This window comes from Hydra vulgaris, chromosome 02 (genome assembly GCF_038396675.1).
Source record: "Hydra vulgaris chromosome 02, alternate assembly HydraT2T_AEP".
NCBI classification, from domain to species: Eukaryota; Metazoa; Cnidaria; class Hydrozoa; order Anthoathecata; family Hydridae; genus Hydra; species Hydra vulgaris.
Window position 1 is genome coordinate 22,845,732 of NC_088921.1, and position 19,901 is coordinate 22,865,632.

Here is a 19,901-nt window from a genome sequence, read left to right on the forward strand (position 1 = left end):
GATAATAGGTTATTGATTTTTGATTATTTTTTTTCAAGAAGTACTAATATACTTGTTGCAAGATTATCAGTTATACACATAAAGATAATAAATGGTAGTTCTTACTTTTTGGTGATAAAGGTGGAAATTATTGACAACACATAAAGACAACTGTATTTTAATTTTTTTGTTTTTATTTTTATTTTTTCAGAAGAAATATGAGATTTAAAAGTTACATCAATAGCGTCATCAGTTCAATTAAAATCACAAAAAACCTTTATAATATTTTCTAATTAATAAAATGTTTAAATTGTTTGATTTTATTAAAACTCTTTTGCCCCTGTTTTATGCAAATTTTTTTAATGATCTGCTGGGTATTGTTTTAAATATGGTTTTTTATAAATATGATTCTTTTTCTGCAGGTTTTTTACATGGTATGCTCCACAAATAAATAAGTTTAAAATGAAATTTAAGTAAACAGTGGTACAGTTGTGATTTTTGGGGTTGTTCCATCACAACCTTGATACTATTCTGGGCTGGCCTATCAAAGTTTCAAGCAGTTTACAGTCTGAATGAAAGGAATACAAATTAACCAAAGTGGAACTTGCTGATAACAAGGGAGAAAACTGTGAAATTGGGTTGGATATAGAGAAACTATAGAGATTCACTGAATAATGGTAATGGAGTGTTTATATTTTAGCTAATTAACATAACTGAATTAACATTAAAAAAAAAAACTTGTTTGTTTTACAATAAATAGTTTTATTTGACTTACAAATTTCTCATATAGTTTATAGTATGTTGAGTTAACTAATGATTAAATTTTTAATTTGTCTAATTTTTATTAAATGTTTAACTCTTAGTTTTGTCATTGCTTATCAACAGTTATCACAGTTATTGCTTATCAACAATTATCTAGTAAGTATAACACATGATAACACACATGATTATGGTCACATTTTAAAATAGCTATTCTGGTTAAATGAGTGTTTTTTTATTTTGAAGAGTTACTAGTGTTCAACTAAGATTTTTATATATTTCAAAATAAATTTCTTCATTATTTTTTAATGTGCAGTTAAATAGCCAAACAATATTAATAAAGAAATAATTTTTTTTGAACTGGAAAAACTTTCGTTTTTTTTAACAATCAAAATCAATATTTAACTTGAAAAATGAAACTTTTTGTTAAAAAGCAAAAAAATGAAAAGCAAAAAAACTAGCTACACATTTTGCTTGATAAATACAAAAGCCTATAACTTTTCATTAGTGTAACATGCCAAATTTCAGGTTCAAAGACAAATTTATCAATAACTCATCTCGGGTTATATAAAAAAATTATATATTTGGTTGGTTGCGTTTATAAGGGAAATAAGATTTTGTAAGTTGCATTTTCAAAAAATTCTTTACGCTTTTTTTTGTTATTTTATAAGTCTAAACTTTTTTTTTTAACAGATAACTTGTTTATTCAAACACTCCATTGTTTATTCAAACACTCTATCCATAAAAAGTAAAGAATACATATCGTAAATATTTACACCTAAGTGTTTGTATCATATATATAATTAAAAGTAAAACATAACAAACACTAAACAAAAACAACTTTCTTAATTCTAATAGCCTTAAGTCAAACGTAAAACAATAATGCATGGTTTAAAATCATTACTCTTGTTTACAAAAAATGAGCAGAAGGAAATGATTTTATTATCAACAAAAAAAGTTCATTTCCCTTTCTGGATAAATAATTTTAAAAAACAAAATCTTAAAAGTAAAAAGATAAAAAATTTAAAGAAAGGGTTTTCTTTTGATAATAGCTTTGACAATAACTGGTGGTTCTTACTTTTTGGTGATAAAGGCAGAGATCACATGAATAATTATGTTGAAACTATCAATTTAAGAAATTATGATTCTGTTGACAATGTGTATATTTATTGTATGTTTAGAGCACATGATAGTGTCAAAAGTATTATGAAGGCTTGGTATCCAGTTTATTACCAAAGTATTATGAAGGCTTGGTATCCAGTTTATTACCGATAGCTAAAAATCATGGAAGAACCTTGTTTCAAAATTAAAGATGGTTGTAATGTCGAGGTATTTTTTTAATTCAAAGTGTTAAACTGTCAAATTTTTAAACAGTTTATGAACAGTTATTAAAAAAATTATCAATCAAAATACTTAATGAAATATATATATATATATATATATATATATATATATATATATATATATATATATATATATATATATATATATATATATATATATATATATATATATATATATATATATATATATATATATATATATATATATATATAAATTATTACCATACAAAATTTCAGATGATCACCTTTTTTTACAAAGTTATGCTCTGTCAAAAATCAAAAATATCTACCTTTGAACGGTTTGGTTAAGCAAGCTGAAATTTTGAAGTTTGTATTTTTTTCATAAATACTGTGGGTGGTCAAAATTTGAAGCAAATTTAAGGTAGTACCCTGGGGACCATTAGGTGATTTGATATAGAATGACCCATATACATAAATGTAGAAATCTACATATATGCAGAAATATTTTAAATATGTTTTTTTTAATATTCTTATTTTAAAAAAGTAACTTTTTATATGTGCTATGTTTTGTTATAGAATCAGTGTTATTTTTTTGCTATAAAATATGTTATTTTCTGTTATAAATTATGTGATATATTTTAATGAGCCTAAATATATAGGTAATACAATATTCAGAAATTTTGATTTCTTTTTTAGTCTTAAAAAATATTATTCAAACTTAAATTTGTCATTCATAAAACTAAAAGTCATAAGTCTAAAGTTGTTGAACTTTTTCAACAACTTTAAATTTTTTTTTTTTCTTTGAGTGTAATGCAGTTGTGTTCTTAATAAATGACTAAACTCCAGAAATTGTACTTGTTTTTAAATTTTATTGGTGACTAAAAAAGTTCCTTTTTTTTTTCAGTTGTGCTTTCTTACGAATAAGAAAATGATAATATGTTATTGATTTTTGACCTGATGCAATAGCATTTTTCAAACTAATATACTTGTTGTAAGATTTTTAGTTGTACTCATAAAGACAATAAATGGTGACAATAAATAGTTGTTCTTACTTTTTGGTGATAAAGGTGGAGATAACATGAAGAATTATGTTGAAATTATCAATTCAAGATATTCTAGTTCTGTTGACAATGTGCATATTTATTGTATGTTTAGAGCACATGATAGTGTCAAAAATATAATGAAGATTTAATGAAGTGACGAAGATGATGGTATCCAGTTTATTATCAACAGCTATAAATTATGCAAGAACCTTTCTTTCAAAATGAATGATGTTGGTAATGTCAAGGTATTTTTAGGTGGTCATTTGATTGATGATAATATGGGTCAACAAGGATCCAGTGCTACATATCCATCATCAATAGACAAAACAATGTTATCACATTTGCAAAACCATGGTGGTTAGTCACACACTTGTGAAAATGGAAGGAAAAAAGAAAGAACTGTTAATGACTACATTGAAAAATATAACAAAAATCTTGCTGATGATACCTGTAGTAATAGTATAAATTAGGGACGTGAAAAACCGGAATTCCGGCCAGAATTTCTGACTTTTAGATCATTACGGTCCCAGCCGGAATTATAATATTTCAGGCCGGAATGCCAGAAATTATTTTTTACTTTTTTTTTAAGACATATGACACAGACTGTGTAAATTAAATCAAAAAATCATTTTTCTAAAGCGAAATAAAGAACTATAGGTAAACCTAGCTAAAAAGTACTAAATTCTTAAGAAACACAATGTAATTTTAGGTAAAGCTACAGTTAAGCAGTCCAAAACAATTTTATTTTTTGAATTGTTGCGCTGTCGTCAGTGGAGTGTTTTTAAAAATTAGGAATTGTAATAGAAATAATAAAAGAAAAAAGATCGCTGCCCTATGCCAAACCCTTTTTTGATGTAGCAGCTCTTCCTTGTAGCAGCAGGCTATAAGATAGTCAATGTAGCAACACTCCCTTGAAGCAGCAGTCTATAAAATTATGGATGTAGTAGTACTGCTGCTTTGTAGGAGTAAGCATAAGATGTACTAAAGTTGATGTACTAAAGCCACTAAATATTTTTTATTTTCATATTAAAATGTCACCACTTTGAGCAATTTTCAACAGGAAATGCAACAAATGAAAAAATAAAATTATTTTAGACCCCTTAACTGTAGCTTTGGCTAATTATATTTGCAGTATTCACTTATGTAAGGATTTCTAAAAGTTTAGAAATATTGTGGTGCAAAAAGAGTTGCTATCCAGTTGTAAGCAACAAACAAGCTCTTTTTTTATCAAAAATGTTTTACCCCTTTGAGAATAGTCTTATTTTTAATGTTTCTTAACATTTATATAGTTAAAAATAATAGGATGTCTAATACAGTAAGTATTTCAGTTTTAACCTAAATGTAAAAATATAATACAAAGAAATAATTTTTAATATAAATTAAATTAATTAAATTAAAAGAAAGAAATATAAACAACATATTAGCAAATCCGGTTCTGGCTGGAATTCAAAATATCTAATCCGGTACACCCCTAATATAAATGATAATGAAAAACATCACTATAGTGTTGTTGGGTCTATGATTTTCCCACTTAAAATGGTGGCGCAAGTTGTACCTCCATCATTGCCTAATTTGCTTGGAGTTGTTTTGCTTATTTACAATATATATATATATATATATATATATATATATATATATATATATATATATATATATATATATATATATATATATACTACTGTGATCAAAAAGTAAGGTGAATTTTTAATTTAAACTTCCGGTCTTATTCGAATCGTCCAATCTTTTTTATTTTTAAGTTGGTAGGAATGTCATTAACATTTGCGCCAAATTACATGTCAAACTCATAATTATTTTTTTTTGTTTACGCTTGTTTCTGAAGTACCAAAAGTGCATTCGGCGATTTTCACGATGTCTAATTTTGTTGAGCAAAGAAGTGCTATTAAATTTTGTTTGCGGAATGATATTTCTGCTGCTGAAGCGTATCGAATGTTGCAAAAGGCCTTCGGTGAAGAGACTATGTCTCAAAAAAATGTTTACAAGTGGTACAAAGACTTCAAAGAAGGCCGAGAACGTGTTGATGACTTGGAACGCTCCGGATGACCATCAACTTCGATTGATGATTGCCACATCAACAAAATCAAAGAATTAGTGCTTGCAAATCGTCGGTTAACCATTCGAGACCTTGTTGACATGGTTGGAATATCATTTGGGTCGGTGCAAGCGATTTTGAAGGATCATTTGGGCCTCAGAAGACTCAAATCAGGTTTGGTGCCGAAATTTCTCAATTTCTTTGAAAAAGAGCGTCGCGTTAAAACGTGTGAAGCAATGCTTTCTGACTATCAAGACGTCTACAAACAAATTATTACTGGCGATGAGACTTGGGTCTACGCATACGACCCTGAAACAACCGACCAATCGAGTGAATACCATGAAAAAGGCGAGCTGAGACCGAAGCAACCACGTCAAAGTCGCTCAAAAATCAAGGTCATGTTGACTGTTTTCTTTGATTATTGTGGTGTCGTGCACTACGAATTCCTTCCAACTGGCCAAACTGTCAACAAGGAATATTATTTAAGCGTTATGCGACGTTTGCGTGAAGCTATTCGCAAAAAGAGACCGGAATTATGGCCCAATAACTCTTGGATTTTGCACCACGATAATGCGCCTTCGCACACAGCACTGGTTCTTCGTGAGTTTTTCGCCAAAAACTCTACCCATGTTGCTCCACAACCATCGTATTGGCCCGACTTAGCACCGTGTGACCGTGTGGCTGTTCCCAAAGCTCAAGAGACCACTCCAGGGAAATCGTTTTGAGTCCATTGAAGAGATCCAACGTGAATCGGCACGCGCATTGAAGGCTATCCCTACCGAGTACTTTTCGGCATGCTTCGAAGACTGAAAAAAACGTTGGCAAAAGTGCGTTGGGGCCGGGGGGGGATTATTTTGAGGGGGACGATACAGATTTGGAAGAATAAATAAAGATTTTTCATTTTATAAAAAAATTCACCTTACTTTTTGATCACAGTAGTGTATATATATATATATATATATATGTATATATGTATATATGTATATATGTATATATGTATATATGTATATATGTATATATGTATATATGTATATATGTATATATGTATATATATATATATATATATATATATATATATATATATATATATATATATATATATATATATATATATATATATATATATATATAAAATTTATCTCATTTAACACTGTGTTTCATCAATAAAGACTCATCAGAAAAAAAAAATATATATATATATATATATATCTTTATATTTATATATATATATATATATATATATATATATATATATATATATATATATATATATATATATATATATATATATATATATATATAAATATATATATATCTTCATATTTATATATAGTATAATAGTACAATATAATAGAAAGCTGTAGTAGTTAGGAGACTATGAGTGAAATTGATAGTAATTTATTTCGCTTTGACAGCATATACATTGTGTAGTTATTCTAGGTAAATAAATTAAATCTTCCTACTAGTCTTCCTACCTCACACTTTGCAGGATTTGAAAGACGCACAGTAGGGTTGTTTAGGAAGTTGGCTTTATAATTTTTTAAAGTTATAAAACAATCATCAGTTCCGTTTATCTTGATTCTATTAAAAATATCATGATTTGTCAAAGTTTGCTTACCTTCTTTATTTACTACATCCTTTAGATTTGGATTGGCCTTTTTATAAATGAAAGTGATTGCATTTTTTTAGGTGGTTGTAATCATCTTTAGATATTTTGTACATGTTGGAAAATTTGTCAGCTGGAGTCAAAGTTTTATTTGATTTGCATAATGATTTAATGTCATTATTTATTTTTTCTTGAAATGTGAAATTTGATAGTTGCTGAAATTGCAAAATTTGATAGTTTTAATGAGATTTATTAAATCTTTTTCAAATAATGACATTTCTTTAATTTGTGAAGGGCACTTTGAAGATTTTACTCCATAGTTAGTGAACTCATTAGACTTAAACATATCACCTAGTTGTTTGTTAATAAAAAAAAAACACTTTCCATCTCATTCTTTTTATAAGAGCTTCAGTTTTCTCTCAACAATTGCAATAAAAATGAGCTAATTTTTTTTCAAGAACAAATAAAATTTCTATATTGAATAATATTTAGTAATATTTTTAAATAAATTTCATAGTTAAGTTAAACCCAAGCATTAACTTTAATTTTAATAAACTTAAATATATTTTTTAAATCAAACTTAAATTATATATTTTTAAAATCTAAATTAAATTATATATATTTTTTTTCAGAATAAAAGTATATATTTTTATTAAATTAGTTTTAAATTAAATCTTATATTTTTTATCAGAATTAAATTATGTTTTTATGATCTTTGCTTCAAGCTTAAAAAATAAATCATTACAATAATATAAAAACAAAATAAAAATAAACTTTTAATTTTGTTAGAGTTTTTTTTATTATTAAATAGCACCTATATCAAACATAATTGTCATTCAAACTTTTGTAACAAATATTTTTACATAAACGTCATTCAAAAGTTAATGTGACTTCTTTTAAAATTAATTATTCTTATATATATATATATATATATATATATATATATATATATATATATATATATATATATATATATATATATATATATATATATATATATATATATATATATATATATATATATATATATATATATATATATATATATATATATATGTATGTATGTATGTATGTATGTATGTATGTATATATATATATGTATGTATATGTATATATGTATGTATTTATGTATGTATGTTAGTTATGTGCCGGAACCAGTTTATGCAGAGTCTCCGATTCCGGGTCCCGGCACCGAGTCCATTTTTTAAAAAGTTTGAATAAAAACTTGTGAAATCTCTAGCGATGAACTATTCACACAAAATATGCTTTTTATGCTAACTAACCAAAAGTTATGTGGCGGAAGTACCATTTAGCAAAACCCCGCAACGCAGGGTAAGGGGCCTGAGTTGTAGGGGCCTAAATTTTTTCAAAAGTTGTGCAACAGTTTTTTAATAACTTTACTTAGTTTAAAATTATTTCCTGGTGGTTCAGGCCTAAATAGTTTTTTGTGTGGAAAGGGGCAAAATTTGAAGTTCTGCCACTGAAAGTTTTATTAGGGAAAGTAAAAGATTGACAAAGAATTGCAAAAAAAGGTAGACTTTCTCGACTGTAGTGTGATTAAAATAAAACAAGTTTAAACAAATAAAAAGAACTTAAACAACGCTTATTTGCTGTATCTTATTTTAATTGTTTTATTAACTTTAGATTGTTATGAACAAACATTAAGTATTCTCCGTTATCTGCTTTTAGTCTGCTCCTTGTTGCTTTGTAGATGTCCCCACCAGCACTAAATAACCTTTCACTTTCTATTGATGACGGAGGTGCTGTAAGATATTTTAATGCCATCTTTTTTAGTTTTTCAAATTGCATTCCACATTTACTCCACCACAAAAACGGACAACCTGTATTTTCTAAAAGAGGCAGAGATAACTAGTTGTCTATTTCTTGAGTAATTGCAGACCTTAATATTGTTTGCTTCTTAATTATGTCAGCAACTTCAATATCTATTAGTTCTCTTTCTGCCTCAAAACGTTTTTCACTCTGCTTTCTTCCAGTTCTCATAAAAGCTACATCTTTAAAACAATCGTCAATGCTAATGAATCCAGTAGAGGCTGGAGTCCAGTAGAGGCTGGAGCTTTTACTATTGGAACATCGAGTCAACAACATCTTGGGCTCCTTGCATTTCTTTCCATGCTTCTTCAACCCACTCTATAATAATATTTTCATCTGCATGTTGATAAAGTAATTTATATCATTGATTCAAAAATGTTGATACACATAACATTTTATTAAGCAAAAATTTATCAAGTCTTTTAGTAATAGATTTTATTAGTTCATCAATCATCATCATAGTCCCAGCGTATTTATAACTTGATGAAGCTTTTTGTAATAAAACTTTTAACGCAAGAACATATTGTATATTTTTTGCGCAAGTTTCGTCCCTTCTACCACATTTTTTTGTTAAGTTTTCAAATGGAGCAAGAATGTAAACAAGTTTTTTGACTATTCCCCATTAATAATTAGTAGGAAGTTTAATTTCATCAAACTCTGCTGCATAAGTGGCCAAAGGAACTTTTTGTTCAAATCTTCTTTGTAGCATTTCAAATGAACTGTTCCAGCGAGTTGGAACATCTTGTTTCATTTTGTGACGTTCAGTACTTAATTGCTGCTGAATTGATTTTAATTTTGCACATGCTATTGGTGAATGATTAAAATGGGTCGTTATTCCTCTGCATAAAGTTAAAATTTCCTTGATGGTTTTTTGGCTAAATATAGAGTCATGAATACATAGCTGCAAAGTATGGATAAAGCATGGAATTGATGTCATTCCACTGTTTTTTACTGCAGCCTTCATATTGCTTGCATTATCGGTAACTATAAGTTGAATTTTGCTTAACGGGATTTCAAAAGATTCTAAACCTTTTTGTAAATACTCTTTTATATGAACACCTGTGTGATTTTCCGGAAAATGAATTACTCGAAGAACAGCAGTTTTTTGGGAAAATTTAGTTGGATCTATCCAATGTTCAGTAATGTTTAAGAATGCGGTTTTCGCAGTATCTGCTCTCCAAATATCTGTCGTCAGAGACAAATAGTTTGCCGCGGAGATTTTTATTTTTATATCTTCAAACAGTTCATCATACATGCTAGGGATTACGTTTGGGCTGAAATATGTTCTGCATGGTAATTTGTAATTAGGGTAAGCATCTTTAATCAGTTCATTAAATCCCATATCTTCAACAATAGAAAATGGCTAAACATCCAATGTGATAAGTTTTCCTATTATTTTATGGATTCGCATAGATCTGTGGTCATCAATATTCTATAGTTTTTTTTTGTTTAATGCCTGAATAATGTTACTTTGTACTGTATTGGTGGTAGAAGCAACTGAGGTTTCAGAAATAGACGGAAATGAATTAACCTTTTTTCTCCCCGCAAGTTCAAACTCTTTGGAGTGCTTTAAATGCAAATGTTTTACCATTGCTGTAGTTCCATAAGACTTTAAAGATTTTCCTCCTCTCGTAACTAAACTATCACATAGTTTGCACTTGCTCATATGAGGAGTTGTGCTTATATCAAAAAAATTCCAGGCTATGCTTTTTTAATTCATAGTTTTTCTTTCAAATAAAATTTCTATAAAGATAATGAAAGTACGTTTGATATCATACGTTTTCGATTATTTTATATAATTTTTAAATGATAATTTTTTTAATAATACGCTCGAAATTAAAATATAAAAAATATGTAAAATATTTACCTTATATCTCTACTTTTGTGATTTGTGCTTGATACAAATGAAAAGCGCTATCAGCATTCGAAAGAAGAAAAATTATCTTGCGTTCTAACAGAATTAAAAGAAGCTATTAAATATTTTTTACCCCTATTCATTTTAATCGTATTCTCAAATTATTTTGTTTCGCGTTACAGTTTTTGTATCTGTATAAATTTTTTTGCAAAAATATATTAAAAAATATTTTAAGTGAGATTGTTTTAAGTTAATAGAACTTTGTGGTTATCGACTCCATAACACTCTTAGAATTATATTAAGAAGTTTATTGGAGTTTATTGGTTGAAGTTTATTGGTAGAAACTAAAAGAAAAATCAATTTAAGATAAAAAAGAATATACTCGGTGTCGGGTATATTCTTTTTTTATCTTAAAATTATTTTTTATAGATGAATTTAAGTTTATTGAATATTACTTATTTAAATATTACTATTTAATTTCCAGTTTATGAAAGTACATTTTGATTATTTTTAGATATTAAAAAGTGAGAAAATTTTGAAATTTTTAACTTCAATGGTTTCAAATTCAGAAACCTTTTTTAAAATAAATAAATTTAAAAAAATGGCCTTGAGTGGCTTAAGCACATAAAAATTGGACAGAATTAGACTGGTGAAATGTAATGTGTACAGACGAGTCCAAATTTCTTTTTTTTTAGAACACTGCTGCGGATCAGATGTGTGACAAACAGCTACTAAAAATGTCCATCCACACTAGGTTTTTACAATTTTTTTAGGTGCAAACCTTATAACTTTACATTTTTACTGTCCATTTAATAAGAGGATTTAGAAAATTACGGTCTTTAGGCTGGTTGGAAATCAGGTGATCTGGTCAATCTGTTACAAACTATTCAGAGAATCCTTATTCACAGAGAGGATTCAGAGAATTCACAGAGATTCTAGTGACTAATTAAACAATCTTTTTTATTTACTGTCTTTTTTTTTTTTTTTTTATCTTAAAACTTCTAAATTTTGGCACCAACCATCAACTGTACAATTTAAATAAAACAAAGCTGATTAATAAGAAATATATATAAGTGACATTTATTATAAGAATTTATTAAGTAAAGAACCAAGAACAAACAAACAGAATAAATAAACAACCAAACTTTTTATTTATTAAAATTACAAATTAAAAATATTAATTACTAATTAAACAAATTAAATTAAACAAAAAACAACATAATAAATGATAAATTTAATAAATGATTGAACTTACTCAAATCGCTGTCAACATGTCTAAAAAGAATCTATAAGTTATTAAATGAATTGAACTAAATAAATAAGGCTTCAGCTTCTAATTGTTTTAAAAAGTAAAACAAATTTAATTAAAATGTTTTAAAAAAGGCTTAAGACAAAACTGAATCAAAAAGAAACACTGTACCAAAAAACTACTTTACCAGTCATTATAGTACTAACTTCTTCTAAAAAAAAAATCAAAACAGATTAAAGAATTAAAAAAATAACTAACAATAAGCAAACATTTTTTTAATGAAAATGCCAATTAAATAAATTAAATTAATCAAAGAACAACATCAATTCTCCTTGAAAGCTAAAAAAGAATTATCAGCTCTGATTTGCTTGCAGGCCTTACTTGAAAGGCCACGTGAACTTAAAAAAAACATGTATAGAAAAGCTTAAAAATGATGTAAGACAATGGTTATTGGTAAAGGTTAACTGGAGTACTAATATTTAGATAATATTTGCTGTAACAATATTATATATTAAGGCAGAGCAAGCAAGGATGCTATAACAGCCGTTAATGATTTAAATTGTTAAATTTTAAAACAGTTTAAGAACCTTAATTTAACAACATTGTGTCGCAAAGAATTCCAGTCTTTACTTATTCTTTTGTTAAAGAAGTTATTTCCTGGGGAGATGTTATTAAACTTTTTTTTCAAACAGTGGTATAGCAATATTAAAGATTGTGATTCCTCTAAAAACTCATTCTCTTACAGAAGTAGCAAGCACTAAATTTCCAGGTCAATGACTTGAAATGCAGATGTCATTTGTGTTAGCTGACCAATGTCTTTTGAAAGTTCAGTGATTGGATACTTAAGAAGAATCTGCAGCCTCCTTGAATTAGTATTCTTTCTTACTGTATATACTCAATAAATATAAGTTTGACTGTATTATTTGTTCAGAGAGTAGTAATATTCATGTTCTAAGAATCATTTTAAAATAAGTTTTGAATATTAAAATTTTTAACATAAATCATAAAAAAAATTTAACTCAGTCATAAAACTCTGGTGCGCAAAGTAAAGAGGGAGGAAGGTCATAATAAATAAGGCAAAGTGTTTACAATAGGTTTTACTAAGTGAAATTACCTCCCCCTCTTTCCTCCTACACTTTTGTATACTATTTGCATAATAATCAAAAGTTACACTATTTTATTGATGAGTCAAGATTTGCATCAATTCAAATCAGTTAAATTTTTATTTTTAAGCCAACCAGAAGAAGTTAAATTTAAAAGAAATCCTAAAGACAAATATTGTTTTAGTTATCCTATTTAAATTCAACACAATGTAGTAAAAATGATATAAAAATATAAAACACAAAAAACATTGAACACTTCATTGGTTTAAAAAAAAAATTATAATTTAGTAATAAAAACTTGTTTTAAACTGTCTATTTTACTTTTTTTTTTGGCTCTCTATTACTTCTTCAACTCTTGTAAACTTGTATTGGCGGGGTTAAAGACCAAAGACAGAATTTGAAAATTTAAGACTGAAGATGTTAAATTGGGCATTCAAGTGAAATTGCCAAGTATCTAATACCCAGCCGGCACACTGGTATTGTAAATAGGCAGAGTAATTATCGTGTATTATACGCCGCTGTTGATACCAGAAAAATGCCCATCTAGTCTTAAGTTTTAAATTCGAGTTCAATACCACGTTTTAATCAAAAATACGTATAATCGTGCCCGCTTTTGTTTAAATATAAACATTTAACAGAACTATTAAAGTTAGGATGTAGAGCGCATGCGTACATTAAAATCGCTAGATCAAAATTTAGAAGTTTTAGTAAAAAGTTGTTATTTCATTTATGCAACTTTTAAAATTGTCTAAAATTATTATCTTGTTTTAATAAGAACTTATATTCTATAAATATATTCTGGCAGGAATATTCAGGTATATATGAGAAGCTTCATGAATAGTCTTTTGTGATATATGTAAAATGTTTTAGCAGAACAGTATCTCTTTAGAAGAGATCGATCCTTCTGATAAACCATTTCACATCTAGCAATATTTTTTTTATTAATATGTTATATAAAATACACAATAATATTATTTTATTTTGTTGTGTATTATTAATTTCATTAATATAATATTAAGTTATAAGAAAAATTATTGTTAAAGCACTATACAGTTTTATGTCATTTACAACTCATTTGTTTAAATTGCAATGGTCATTTACATTTACATCATATACATTTACATCATTTACAACTCATCAGTTTAAATTGTAAGGGTAATATATCTGTTATCACATAATATATGTAATAATAGAAAATAAATACAAAAAAACCCCAGAAGTATTGATAGAACAAGTCTATCTATACATCTAATAAATATTTTGTTGTTGTTGTAGCTACATATGTAGCTACAACAATATGTACATATTAGCGCAAACTGTACTTACAGTTTCCACTGATATGTTGATATACGTGATAATGCTTTAGCCAAACATTATCTATTATTCGGCCAAAGCATTATCACATAAATCAACATATCAGTGCAAACTGTAATTGAGGTATATATATGTAGATATACCTCCATTACATATAACAGGTGATGCAGAAGTTATTGGACAAATCCTAATTTCATTATTTGAGCATAATAATTAGTTTTTGTGGCTTATCTTTGATTTTATCACAAAAACTAATTATTACTTGAGCATTATAATCAGTTTTTGTGGTAAAATGAGGTTAAATTGAGCTGAACGAGAATCTTTTCGAAAGCGACTAAAAATGTTTTTTGTAAAAAAACCTAATATAAAAAAAAAAAATCGTAAATCAATTTAAAAAGGAAGGATTTGCTCAAAGTACAATATATGATAACCTAAAAAGACTTGAAACTGTTCAATCGTTTTCTGATAGAAAGCACCCTGGTCGTCTCACATCCTGGACTAGAGAAAAGAAAGCCGAATTAATGAGACTTGGTGTAAATCAATCGACAATTGGTCGTCAGTTAAAATAAATGAATATTAAATATAGAAAACATGAAAAGACTCCAAAATACACTATAGAACAACAACTAAAGGCAAAGAAAAGAAGCAGGAAATTAGTTAACCAACTCTATAACACAAAATCGCTTCTAGTCATCGACGACAAAAAATACTTTTGTTTTGCAGGGGACAACATGCCTGGAAATTCTGGATACTACACAAACAACAAAAAGACATGAAAGTGTTCGTTTTATAGGAAAAGAGACATTTCCAAAAAAATTATTAATGTGGATAGCCATATCTGACCGTGGTATGTCCGAGCCATTGTTTCGCACTTCCAAGGCTGTAGCGATCAATTCATCAATCTATATTAATGAATGTTTAGAAAAATGACTTCTTCCATATATTCACAAGTATCATGGAGACTTTAACTATTTATTTTGGCCAGACTTAGCAAGTTCTCATTATTCTAAAGATTCTCTAAATTGGATGGACCAATATGTCTATTATGTTGATAAAGAATCCGATCCCCCAAATGTGCCTCAAGCATGACCAATTGAAAATTTTTGGGGACATTTGGCACAGAAGGTTTACGAGGGAGATTGGCAAGCTTCAACAGAGCAAGTTTTGATTGATCGCATTAAACTAAAACTACAAGAAATTGATTTAAACTTTTTACAGTCGCATATGAAAGGCGTCAGAGCAAAATTGAGATCAATTGCAGATGGTGGTGTTTTTTCATATAAAAAATAATATATTTTTATTAAAAGATAAATGCTTTATAAAAAAAAAAATATAATAGTAGTTTGTTTTTTTATTTATAAATAAGTTATTGACGTTTTTATTTTGTCTGATAACTTCTGCATCACCCGTTATATGATATATATTTAAAGAATTTGCATTATTACATGTATTAACATATCAGTGGAACTGTAAGTACAGTTTGCACTGATATGTTGATATATGTGATAATGCTTTAGCCAAACAATATTGTTCTGCTGAAGTATTATCACATATGCCAACATATACTAGAGATATAATTATTATCGCATATAATAAATGCGGTAGTGGTGTAATGGTAAAGCGCTCGCTTTATAAGCGAGAGGTTCCTAGTTCAATCCCCACCACGTCCCTGGTAGTACCGCGCTCAACTTGTTTCTCCGCGCAGCGGCCTTGTTCGTCAAGGTTCGTGTTTCGGAGTTATAGAGTTGAGAGAGGGTTATAACCACTATTAAGTAGCCTCCTCATCTGTAGTGGCCTTCTCGGCCTTGGGGAGGTGAATAACAAAAAAAAAAAAAAAAAAAAAAAAAAAAAATATGTGGTAATAGGTATATTTCCAGTACTAGAGATATATCTATTTTCATATATATTATATGTGGTAATATTTATATCTCTAGTACTGTTTATCCTGGTATGTTTTCAAGTTCATTGGATGAACTGTTATCTGAATATCTTTTGTCACTGGAAAACAAACAAAAATCATTTAAAAGAATTATATCTCTGTAAAGTGAATATATATTCAGGTGATACAGATATAAATAGAGTATCAAATATGTTTGGTTTTTTTGTTGAATTCAGTGATAATGATTCTGAACCCAAAACCAATCTTTCAGCGAGAATTGTTCGTGTGACTATTAAAACTAAATGTCATGTAGACTGGAATATTTTTACGTCTTTTTCAGTCTACACTAAAACATGCAGTTAAGTAACCAAGGTTCATGGCTTAATTGGTCAAAAATTGAATGTTTCAATGTGTTGCTATGTTGAAATCTAAATTTATTTTTTGTTCACGGAAGAATATATGTATTTTTACACATTATTCATATTATTTAAATCATGATAAGTAAGTCTACAAAAAGATGCTCGGTAAACCACTGCTACCTCTTCTTTAGACACAGTTTTACATTTGAAATTGATACTTGCATTATTATCTTTTTTTTTAGCTAGAGATTTTGAAAGTTAATAAATATATCTTGAGATATCTTAATTTTTCTTGTAAAAATTGACATTTTTGATTTTCAAAAAGTCTTAAAACCTAAAATAATGAATTAACTTTAAAATCTCTAACTAAATATGGACCTAACACACTAAGGACCATTTGCGTAAATTTTTATAAATGAAGTAAAAGATAAGATAAGTTTATATCTCATATTTCTTTTAGTTTATTTCTCATGTTTCTTACTTTAGGTTACTTTTTTCTCATGTATTTTACTTTTTGACTAATTCTCAGAAAATTGGCAGCCATTTAAAAAGAAAAAAAAATTTATTACTTGATTAAAAAAATTTTTTTTTAAGACTTCATCTTGTATCTTAAAATGTAAATGTTATAAAAATTTTTATTTATTTGTCATTTGACATTAAAAATTTTTTTTTTTAATCTTATAGTTGATAAAATATATTTCGTAAAAATAATCTTTATTAGTAGGTATATATATATAAAACATTATGAAAAAATGTTTACAAATATCTTAACTTGCAATGTATAACTGGCTGCACGTCAGTGTTTTCCATGTTTAAAGAAATGCAATCAGATCATTTTATTAAGAAAGTTTATGTTTATTCTACATTAATGTGTTATTAGGATAGCACAATAATTGTGTTATCCACAAATAAGTTTGTTTTGTGTTTTTTTCTATGTTTTATTTCGTATTCATGAATTTCAAAGTTATGTTCATTAAATTTTAAAATTGTCTGGATTTTGTTCTGCATTTTTTTTGTAACTTTTTTTGTATTGTAACTTCGTTAATTATTTTTATGAAGGATAAATTTTTTACTTGGTTAAATATCAGTGGTGTACACTGGATTTATTAGATGTTTGAGTTTTGACACTTACAGGCATTGTGCAAACTCCAAACTATTATATTTTTATGCTTAAATCAAAAAAGAATGTTTTGAGAAGAATTGAGGTGATTAAAGCTTGGGAACAAAAAAACCCTAATTTTTAGGCCCACCCAGCCCTTAACTTTCAAATTTCATGCAATAATAAGTTTTTCAAGAAATGAAGTTTTAACCCCCCTCAACCACTTTGGGGCTGTAAGCATTGCAAGGTCATAAAAATTGAACACTAAGAGATTATTGCATGAAACTTGAAATTTGTTGATGAATATGAATTAAGATAGTAAAGAAAATATTTTATAAACTTGTTCCCACATTAAGGGCTTGGTGGGCCCAAAAATAAGGTTTTTTTTTTCCCAGGCTCCAATCACCCCAATTCTTTGCAAAATATTATTTTTTGATATAAGCATAAACATACAAAAGTTTAGAGTTTGCACAATGCCTGTAAGTATCAAAATTCAAACATCTAAAAATCCAATGTACGCCACTGAATATTATTAACTTATTTTAAGTTATTTTTAAATTGATAAATGTTTTTTATTATTGAAGTTTATTATTGATTTCAACAGTTTTTTTATTGAAAGACCTCCAGGAATGTAAAGACTGGCACTACTGTGAATAAAAAGTATAAGCAGCTACAAAAAAAGTATGCAGGAATTAGATTGTATATTCAAACAGACTATTTGAATATAATGTTACAGTATATAAGTAATGAACTGAAGTGTTCACAAAATTTCTATTTTTACAGATTTCAATGTTTTATATTAATAATTTTTCATTCAAATGTTATATCTTAAAAAAATGTGTTTCTCTTATTTATATTAAGTAATATCCATTTATATGTTCAAAAACAAAAACAATTTGTAGTTTGTTTTCCAAAGTTGATAAACATCTAATACAAGGTATCAGATAAACTTTGTATGAGGTTATAGAAATCTGATACTAGGTATCAGATTATCAAAAACCTCTAAGTAAAGCCATGATCCAAACAAGTATAGTGAATTTTAAAATAGGTACCACAGATATAGTGACTTGCAAAATTAGTACTGCAAGCGATGTGACATGCAAAGCTGCTCAGTTGTATGGCTTTTTATTTAAAAATTTGTGCTGAAAAGTATCAAAAAGAATGTATAAGCAGCAAATTTTTCGTGACTATGATAGTTTCATTTCATTTCTGAAAATCCTTTTGCATTTTGATTTCAGAAATTAGTCATAATAGTTAACATATTTTTTTAGATAAAGATTTTATTTATATTATTTCAAGATATTCTAACATTACCTTCATGAAAAAGATAGCATATTCAAAATATAAAATGAATTTTTTTCTATTAGTTTTGATAAATATAACCTGTTATATAAATATCAATAAGTTGACGTCTTTCTTAATGTTATGTTTTTTATTTATTATGAATAAATTAAAACGTCGATGATTATAGTAGTTCTATTGGTTTAAGCAAAATTTATATAATGGTTTAAGTTTAAGTTATTATAAATGATTAAGTTAAGTTTAAGGTTAGCTATTTAATCCACAACGAAATATCTAGAGCTATGCTGTTTAATAAGCTATGCAAATTACAGTGTGTAGATTTATAAATTAGAATTTACAAATTAAATGAAAATAGAACATTTATGATAATTTAATAGGACAGTAGTAATTTTTTATTTTTGTTTTTTAGGTATTGGCAGTCTGTACTTGACGACTTACCTTCCTGCAACAAGATTAAAAAACCCTCCAACTACAAGCCAATTTAAAATATTTTTCATAGCACCATGTTCTAAGAAGAAGTTGCCTTTTATTTTATTTAATGATTAGATAACTTCTATTTCATAATTTCTTTAAAATGTTTTTGAAGATATTTTAATAAAATAGATATTTTAATAAAAATTTTTTGGAGATATTTAATGCCGGTTTTTAACTAAATTTTAAGTTTCAAAAATTATTTTACATATAGATTTTTAGTTGAAGGATGAAAGCAAAATGAGTGACAAAGAATTCAGAAAGGTAAAACTAACTCAGTTGAAACTTTTAATATTTTTGTGGATGGGGTATGTGTCTGTAAACTGGCTGCATGCATTTAGGTTTAAGTAAGAACTTTTCCTTTGGTTAAATTAGTTTCTTTGTTTCTGATATAGATTTCTTAAGCTTGGAAGAACTATTGAAAAACATCAGAAGTTTTGTTTTTCTTCGAAATCGTCCTTCTTTATGATGTACCACCAAAGTCGAACGCAGTCAAATCTTTCAATAAAATGGGTTTCAATTGTTTCCCAAATAATCTAATTTCTGAATATGATGTTGTATAGTGTATTTTTAGTTGTATAAACAGTAATTGTAAGAAATTGTAAGAAATAATACATTTATATAATACAAGGTAAATAAATCCTCTACTAGTATACATTATTATACAACTAATTTTGGTGCAAATTTGTTATTTTAAAA

General features: G+C 27.2%; 1 long non-coding RNA gene across 1 annotated transcript; it reads left to right on the top strand.

Moving 5' to 3' along the window:
• LOC136076446 (uncharacterized) lies at positions 1 to 19,901 on the top strand. The gene is made up of 5 exons (XR_010636277.1): positions 1 to 152; positions 402 to 656; positions 1,920 to 2,067; positions 19,141 to 19,466; positions 19,598 to 19,901. It is a non-coding gene; the product is annotated as an uncharacterized LOC136076446 (long non-coding RNA).